This window comes from Eptatretus burgeri, chromosome 7 (genome assembly GCF_056783735.1).
Source record: "Eptatretus burgeri isolate ZD-2024b chromosome 7, Ebu_testis_v1, whole genome shotgun sequence".
Lineage (NCBI taxonomy): Eukaryota > Metazoa > Chordata > Myxini > Myxiniformes > Myxinidae > Eptatretus > Eptatretus burgeri.
Window position 1 is genome coordinate 30162562 of NC_140967.1, and position 10096 is coordinate 30172657.

General features: G+C 36.8%; 1 long non-coding RNA gene across 1 annotated transcript; it reads right to left on the reverse strand.

The window, feature by feature from the left end:
* Positions 1-853: 853 nt before the first annotated feature.
* Positions 854-4013, reverse strand: LOC147022923 (uncharacterized). Its single transcript, XR_015059957.1, has 4 exons — positions 3423-4013; positions 2995-3316; positions 2722-2897; positions 854-2624 (listed from the first exon to the last, which is right to left on the reverse strand). It is a non-coding gene; the product is annotated as an uncharacterized LOC147022923 (long non-coding RNA).
* Between the last annotated feature and the right edge of the window lie 6083 nt (positions 4014-10096).

Genomic DNA, 10096 nt, shown 5'->3' on the forward strand with positions numbered 1-10096 from the left:
AATCAATTTATCTCCAAACACAAACTCGGAGGAGATATACAAAAGTTTTTATCAGGAAGTAAATTTACAACTACTGGAATACCAGGGGAATTACATCTTCCAGGGTATTCTTTCTGTGGTCCAGGCACAAACTTAGATAAAAGATTAGATGAGGCAGACAATCCTAAATCCTGGAGTAAACCAATCAATAGAGTTGATGAAGTGTGCATGAGACACGATATTGATTATGGGAATACCACAACGTTGGAAGAAAAGCATGAAGCCGATAGAGAAATGTTGTATAATTTGTCTCTGATACAAAATCCAACCTTGAGAGAAAAAGTTGATAGGTTCATCGTGAAGAAGATGATTAGTGCTAAATTGAAACTTGGACTTGGAAATTCAAAAAACTTATAGGCTCTAATGATGCCATTAAGACTGAAGAGCAATTAGCTGATGAATTACATAAACCAATATTCACAAAGTTTCAGAGAAGGAAAGTTTATTCCAAGGAAGTTGATTAAATCTGGTCTGCTGATTTGATTGAACTCAATAATGATAAGGGGTACAAGTATGCTTTAACCGTTATTGATTTGAGGAGTAGATATGCGTGGGTTGTCCCTTTAAAAAACAAAACAGGTAATACTCTTATGTTAGCTTTTCAACAGATATTTAATAAAAGTAAGAGAAAACCTAAGAAATTGTGGACTGATGAGGGTAGAGAGTTTTATAACAAGACATTTATGAATTTTCTAAAAAATAACAGTATTACATTATACAGTACCTTTAATGAAGGGAAGGCAGTTGTTGTTGAACGTTTTAATCATACCTTAAAAGAGAGACTATATAAAAAATTCACACAACTCGGTTCACAACAATGGTTATCTTTTATTCAGGATATTGTGGATAAGTATAATGACACGATTCACACGTCAACGAATATGAAGCCATCAGAAACATTTACAAAATTAAAATATGAAAAAGAGATTAATGTCAGAAAACCTAAGTTCAAAGTTGGTGATATCGTAAGAATATATAGGTGGAAATCTCATTTTGAAAAGGGTTTTACTGAACGATGGACGAAAGAACTTTTTAAAATTGTTGATGTAATAGATACAGTTCCTTGGACTTATAAAATATATGATTTGGAAGGGGAAGAGATTTTAGGTTCATTTTATTCACAGGAATTACAAAAGACAAAACTAAGCAGATAATACACCTTTGTGGACACTCGAGGGCCAAGTCCGAGGTGTATAACAGTATATAATGTGTGTCAAGGGGTGGACGTTCTTACATCTGTGAACCCCAAACACAGAATCCTCAACTGAATAGTCAAGGTTTAACTTTTGTTTGTGTGTGTGTGTGTGTGTGTAATGGGAGCAATAGGTTGGCGCTTCACTCCCTCCTACTATACACCGTTGTGGACACTCGAGGGCCAAGTCCGAGGTGTATAACAGTATATAATGTGTGTCAAGGGGGACGTTCTTAGATCTGTGAACCCCAAACACAGAATCCTCAACTGAATAGTCAAGGCTTAACTTTTGTTTGTTGATGTGTATGTGTGTGTGTGTCCCAACCCTCACATTCAAAATCTCAACCCCAACCCTCACATTCAAAATCTCAACCCCAACTCAATCCTCACCCAACACAGTCTTTTTCAAAATGAGATTTCCACCTATATATATATATTTTTACGTTTTTTTTTTCTTCTTCCAATTCTGTCTTTTAAGGCTTTCAGGTTTGATGACGTAGAAAGGGGGAGTAAGCCTGCACTTTCTTCCCAGAACTTTCTTGATCTTGCTCCCATCAAGCACCATCCGACAAAGAACTACATCGATAGGTTTAGATCCCAAAGAGTGATAGCAACTCCAAAAGTCTCCAAAATATAAATAAATAAAATAATAATAATAATAAATAAATAAATAAATAAATAAAAGCCCCCAAAAAGTTTCAAGTGTCCAACATAAACCCAACTTTCCAAGTCTTCAAGGTATAACCACATTCCCGTTGAGTTTCCAAGATATGTATCACATTGTGAGTTATCAATCCAGAACCCACATTTCAAGTATTCAAAGTAAAACCAACTTACAAAGTCTCTTAAGGATAACTCATTTACTGATTTTTTCAAAATTTGTGAGTCTCCAAGGTAGGACCCATATTTAGAACCATCTTGGCAGAACCCTTTTCCTGAGTCTCCAAGGTAGTTATTTAAACCATCAAGGCAGAACTCATTTACTGATTTTTTCAAAATTTGTGAGTCTCCAAGGTTAGGCCCCATATTTAGAACCATCTTGGCAGAACCCTTTTCCTGAGTCTCCAAGGTAGTTATGTAAACCATCAAGGCAGAACTCATTTCTTGATTTTTTCAAAATTTGTGAGTCTCCAAGGTAAAACTTGTATTCTGGCTCATCAAGGTATAACTTGTTCAGTGGGTATTGTCTTGATAACTCACAATGAGTACTATTGCTGTAAAACTCTTTTTCAGGATTTTGCTGGTCTCCAAGGTATAACTCTTTGGTTGGGTCATCAAGGACGAACTCGTTCTGTGGGTCTTGGTCGCTCATAAGGTCTTCAACCAAGCCAACAATTTCGCCCCAAGTTGTAGCAAAAACAGTATTTTCATTTCGTATTTCAGACACAATTTCCTGTGAGAGAAAATAATAATGTATTAATTAAGTTATTTAATTATTAAATGAGTATGCTTCAATCAAAGTTTGAAAATAGGAAAATAAAAAATCTTACCTCAATAGATAAGAGGTTTGAATCCAGTTCATCAACTTGAAGGTTTAGTTCCATACAAGACAGAGAGTTCCAAGGAACACCAAAGTCATCCCACTCAAGGTCTTCAACCAAGCCAACAATTTCCCCCAAGTTGTAGCAAAAGCAGTATTTTCATTTCGTATTTCAGACACAATTTCCTGTGAGAGAAAATAATAATGTATTAATTAAGTTATTTAATTATTAAATGAGTATGCTTCAATCAAAGTTTGAAAATAGGAAAATAAAAAATCTTACCTCAATAGATAAGAGGTTTGAATCCAGTTCATCAACTTGAAGGTTTAGTTCCATAGAAGACAGAGAGTTCGATACAAGCACACAGAACACCATTGCCAGCAAAAACAAATGTTTAAAATGGAGCCTGGGTTTGAAGCTTTTATAGAGAAAGACTGGTGGGTGTGGTTTCCTTTGGAAATTCCCTGGGCAAGCCTAGGCAAGCCTTCATTGGGAAATTTTTCAAAACCATAACATCCTGTAATTTTCTAGTGATTTCTTTGTGAGTCAGAGATGAACTGGAAATGATGTAAGAGTGGGCGGGGCTTAGCAAAAGTAGGCGGAGCTTAGGAAAAGTGGGCGTGGCTTAGAAAAAATACCTTATGAAAAGTGGGCGGAGCTTAGCAAAAGTGGGCGGGGCTTAGGAAAAGTGGGCGTGGCTTAGAAAATACCTTAGGAAAAGTGGGCGGAGCTTAGCAAAAGTGGGCGGGGCTTAGGAAAAGTGGGCGTGGCTTAGAAAAATACCTTATGAAAAGTGGGCGGAGCTTAGCAAAAGTGGGCGGGGCTTAAAAAAGTGGGCGGGGCTTATTGAATACCTTGTGGAAAGTGGGCGGGGCTTAACAAAAGTGGGTGGGGCTTAAAGAAAAGTGGGCGGGGCTTAACAAAAAATAACCTGTGGCTCAGGAGGTGGTCAAACAAGAGCATTAAGAGAAGTTTATCATTTCGTAATGGCACAAATGGGGTATCTTAAAAAATATAAAGATTCAAATGTTTTGTTTATCAATATTTTAGATGGGGATTATTGTGCAAAGAAAATTAAACTATTGAAGGAATTTGAGAATGAACAAATCTTTATAGGTTCAATGAGTGAGCTGTTCAACCCCCAGGTGTTCAATTCAATGAGGTTCAACCTCCAAGTTAAAAGGGGAGACAAATAAATATACCTTGGGATAAAAAGGGGATTTATTTTTAGGGAAAAAAATATGAATCGCTGAAAATCCCCCATTCATTTACATGGGGAAAAGTGAGCCAGAATCAGTATTCTTACCCTACTTATATATATATATATATATATATATATATATATATATATATATATATATATATATATATATATATTACATATATATGTACATATATATATATATATATATATATATATATATATATATATATATATATACATATATATATATATATATACATATACATATATACATATATATATATATATATACATATACATATATACATATATATATATATATATATATACATATACATATATACATATATATATATATATATATATATATATATATATATATATATATATATATATATATATATATATATATACATATATATATATATATATATATATATACATATATATATATATATATATATATATATATATATATATATATATATATATATACATATACATATATATATATATATATATATATATACATATATATATATATATATATATATATATATATATATATATATACATATACATATATATATATATATATATATATATATATATATATATATATATACATATATATATATATATATATATATATATATATACATATATATATATATATATATATATATATATATATATATATATATATATATATATATATATATATATATATATATATATATATATACATATATATATATATATATATATATATATATATATATATATATATATATATATATATATATATATATATATATATATATATATATATATATATATATATATATATATATATATATATATATATATATATATATACATATATATATATATATATTTGACTATATGTATGAGCAAGTGTGAGTTGACAACGTCATGTCCTTTACAAACGTGCCATCTGCTGGCAGTTGAGGTACCTTTCGAAGACACCTGGAGTGAAGAAGAACACCGTGTTACATTTATGTACACATTCAGGGGCATCTTTGATGCTGCACTTTTCCATTGAGATGAATCTACAAATGAAGTACGCAAGCGGAAGTCAGGGTCAACATCGGGAAGCAGAGTGGAAAATAAGGAGGTGCGTTCCGTTTGCAAGTGGCTTTCTATCGCTTGCCAGGCCAGCTGTTCCGTATCAACCGCTTTGCAAGCTGCTTGACAAGCAGAGCAAGCGAACAAGGGAGCTGCTTGGCGAGCGGTTAGCAAGCTACTTGCTCACGGAACACAACCACTTATTTCAGCAACAAGACTGCCATAATCAGATTAAAAACGATTGGTGGCTATTTTTTCAATTCTTGTCAGAGAGGACGATATTGAAGCGTGGAGTTCAGACTTTTATTGTTATTTCTGCTTTTCATCCGAATTCTTGAAAATCCACAAACACATAAAACCTCTCCACCCACCCCCACCCCGCCCCCCCAAATGCTTATTGGAAGGTCCATATAGTAAAGATAAGTTTGGCGGGGGACTCCTCCCTCTGACTCTCCTTTTATTGATCTTTCTTTCCCTCTTCCTCATCCGTACTCCAGTCGCTGTGAATCCAAATAAATTCGTTTCGGGAAATTCTCACGAAAGGATCGAGTAAAAGTGAAAACGACGACCCGGACAGCATGAGTTCGAGTACCACAATAGCATTGTTACCATGGAGACCGCCATGTTGTTAAGCGGTGCCGAGCACCCCGTTCCGTTGGAGTGCTTGCTTGACCACATTGAATCAAGCAAGCCGCCAACTAATGAAACGGCCCAGACCAAGTAGATTATAATGAAGATAAAGAATTGTTATAATTACAGGTTGCTGTGGTGATTTGAGGTTTGAGGGAGAATCGTCATAATTAATTAACACAACGACATCTCACTTCACTTCCAGGACAGAGCTGTTCCAGTTTGACAAACGGTGACATAACACCTTGGAAAAGATATCAAACGAGCCATGAAGCCATCATGGGAAAACAATGAGCCATTCTTCATTAACTATACACATATTGGATGGTTTGGAATCTACAGTAGATTGCACTGTAAAGTTAAAAACATTTAAAGTTAAAATGAAGAGTAAAAACTTCCAATATTTTAACAATCGTCTTTTTTGTGGAACAAGGTCGAGGCTCATGGAAAAGCAGAAGAGGGAAAACTCATGCACTGACTTTGTCAGTGACATCACTGTTATAGACAAAGAGAAGGGGAAGAAAAAACAGGTACAGAGGAGGGAAGAAACGGTAACCTGAAAGTCAGAAGGTCGAGTTATGAATGATTCACGGGGATACAAAAGCTCAACGGAAGGCGTGAGGGTGACACGACAGTGTAAGAATGTATAGTTTACTTGATGTGCCTTCTTTGATCCGAAGGTAGGCTATCACAACCATCTCTCTCTCTCTCTCTCTCTCTCTCTCTCTCTCTCTCTCTCTCTCTCTCTCTCTCTCTCTCTCTCTCTCTCTCTCTCTCTCTCTCTCTCTTCTCTTCTCTCTCCTCTTCTCTTCTCTTCTCTTCTCTTCTCTTCTCTTCTCTTCTCTTCTCTTCTCTTCTCTTCTCTTCTCTCTCGTGCAGCCTTATGGCTGCTGGTTGCATTATTGGTTAGAGGGGGACGGCTATGCCGCTGATGCAGTGTCCCCATTACCAGCACACTGTACTCATTTTGCTAACCTCAGAAGGATGGCAGGCTGTGTCAACCCCACCTGGTATTAATTCAGCAGACAAACGGGCCTCGAACTCAGGACCCTCTGATCCCAAACCAGCCACCCTAACTGCTAAGCCAACACCAAGCTTACAACCAGCTTTGTGAGTTTGATTTGTCCTGAGGTGAGTGCTGGAAGGGAGAGGGGGGAGAGAGTGTAGTATTTGTGCTGTGCGTTATAATCGGATGAGGAATCAAACCAAGACCAGACACCTCTGAGCAATTTTTTTTAAAAATCATAAACATTTCTGAAAGGTTGACTTTTGGATCAGAGACTCGCCTTTGTGTTCAGTGTAATTAATGCTGCTTTGTCATGTATTCCTCAGTTGGAGATGCGTCCCTTGTGCTCCACATTCAGGGCGTTGATTACTTTTGGAGGGATGTGAAGCCAGTTGTGTGGTGGGACTTTCAAAATGATCATAGTGATGGTGGGACCAGTGGACCACCCCAGACTGCTTTCCCTCTGCATGCACAGAAACCCCTAACAATAGCAGTAGTCATCAGGACACGTTAAAATGTCATGCCAGCGGGTAAGGATGATCAGCTAAAATGACTTACAAAGCTTCTAAAATAAGTCGAAAATACTTTGAAAAGTCCCAGAGTGAAAGCGGTGTGCTGCGACATAACGAAAGAGTTGGAGAACTTCCTGAGTTAATGTTGTTTCTTTGCTCTCCTGAGGGGAGACAGACACTTGTTTCGATCCATTGTGGAAGGAACTGAGATTTCCTTCAGTTGGATTTGCCTTCCATGAGGCGAAGGCAAGTTGTTTCAGGACAACTACCTCACCACAAGCTTCAGTGTACCATGGGCGGGAGGAAGGACATGACGATTGAAGACGAGATGGGATAAATCTGTTCCTGAGAGGAAATTTATTTGAAAAAATTCCCTGGATGAGTCCTGCTTGGTTAACCACTAGCTGTTTCCGTGATGCAATAATGTGTGATGAACACAAGTGATCGTCACAGACAAACATCGACACAAATCCTTGAGCTGTTCGGGTGGCGATCCCGGGTGGAGGGACGCCAATGATGGCAATATGCCCCCCACCCACTATTTTTCCGTGTTTTTCCGTCACAGTATGTACAAATGGTATATATATATATATATATATATATATATATATATATATATATATATATATATATATATATATATATATATATATATATATATATATATATATATAGATATATACACACATGGCATTTTGCCATGTGAGTGAGCCCCCGATAAACCTCTCCCAAACATCTCCTCCCCCCTCCTCCACCACTACCATGTGTTTGCTTCCATGTAGCGGATACACACTTTCACCGATGGGGCTCACTCACACTTGCCATGAAGTGTACACTCCCCCAGGATAGTTTTGCACTTTGCCCCACCTCCTACCCCAATCCCATCCCCATTACCCCCATCACCCCCCTACTATGTGGAAACGTAAGGTACTGAACATGGATGCCAGGGAGCACACTGTAATCAAAAGTTGTGGCTTGAAGAGTTCACAACTTTTATACTTTGTCATCCTCATAAACCTTCATCTGCATGTTAAAAGTTTCAAGCGAATTATTTACACGAACTGGAAACATTATTATGGGAACTGACAGGCTGTGGTGTGTTCAGTTCCCAAGTCGCTAGCTAGCACTTGCAAAGCCAGCCGTTCATTATCAACGGTTTTGAATGGAGTGCTTGCTTGAGTGCTTAAGTGCTTTGTGAGTGCTCCACAAGAAACTTCATCATGGAACAGATTCACAACCCTGGATTCATTATCTGACGACGAGGATAAACATCTGGAGTATTGAATCCAGACCATAATTTATTTGGTAAAATCGAAAGTGGGTTCTATTTTATTTCATTACTTTTCCCAAACATGGTAAAAACACTAATTCACTGTCAGACACAAAATACACCAGAATAATGAGATCGCCGTTTATTGAAGAGTAATGAAATAGTATATTTAATAAAGAGTATATTTATTTCAAGAAATAGTATATTTAATATAGAGTATATTTATTTCTAGAAAGAGTGTATTTATTTCTCAAAAGAGTATATTTATTTAAAGAAATAGTATATTTAATAAAGAGTATATTTATTTGTCGAAAGAGTATATTTAAGGAAAGAGTATATTTATTTCCAGAAAAAGTATATTTATTTTTCCAAAGAGTATATTTATTTCTGGAAAGAGTATATTTATTTCCAGAAAGAGTATATTTATTTCAAGAAATAGTATATTTAATAAAGAGCATATTTATTTCTTGACAGAGTATATTTATTTATCTTCTTCTTCTTCTTTTGGCTAGCTTCCGTTAGGGGTCGCCACAGCGGATCAACCGTCTCCATTTCGCAAACCCAGGCCTCGACCGATCCGGTATGGAAATTCGTTCTGTTGTCCGCATAACGATTTGGCATAGGTTTTTACGCCGGATGCCCTTCCTGACGCAACCCTGGTCGCCTCTTCTAACCGGGGCACACACCGGGCCCAGCACAACTGGTACTCATTTCGCCGACCTCGGAAGGATGGCAGGCTGAGTCAACCCCCTGGTGTTTTCGACTTGGTATATGTATATATATATATATATATATATATATATGTATATATATGTATATATGTATATATGTATGTATGTATATATATATATATATATATATATATATATATATATATATATATATATATATATATATATCTTCTTCCCTATTGGGAAGATAAATGTGGAAGAGAAATATTCCCTGAGAAATGTGGAAGGGCAAATGGTGGTAGAGTTTGCAAAAAGAATGGAAATGGCAGTGGTAAATACGTATTTCAAGAAGAAGGAGGAACACAGGGTGACATACAAGAGTGGAGGAAAGTGCACACAGGTGGATTACATCTTAAGTAGGAGATGCAACCTGAAAGAGATTAGTGACTGTAAGGTTGTTGCAGGGGAGAGTGTAGCTCGACAGCATCGATTGGTGGTCTGTAGGATGACTTTAGAGGTGAGGTTGAGGAAGAGAGTGATGGCTGAACCAAGGACCAGATGGTGGAAGCTGAAGGAGGAAGACTGTTGCGTGAAATTTAGGGAGGAGGTGAGACAGGCATTGAATGGTGGTAAAGATGGGTGGGATGATTGGGCAACGACAGCAGAAGTTGTGAGGGAGATAGCTAGGAAGGTACTTGGTGTGACATCTGGACAGAGGAAGGAAGATAAGGAGACTTGGTGGTGGAATGAGGAAGTACAGGAAAGTATAAGGAAGAAGGGGTTGGCGAAAAAGAAGTGGGATAGTGAGAGAGATGAAGAAAGTAGGCAGGAGTACAAGGCGTCGAAAGGCAAAAAAAGAGGTGGCAAAGGCCAAGGAAAAGGCATATGACGAGCTGTATGAGAAGTTGGATACAAAAGAAGGGGAAAAGGATTTATCCCGATTGGCAAGACAGAGGGACCGAGCTGGGAAGGATGTGCTGCAGGTTAGGGTGATAAAGGACG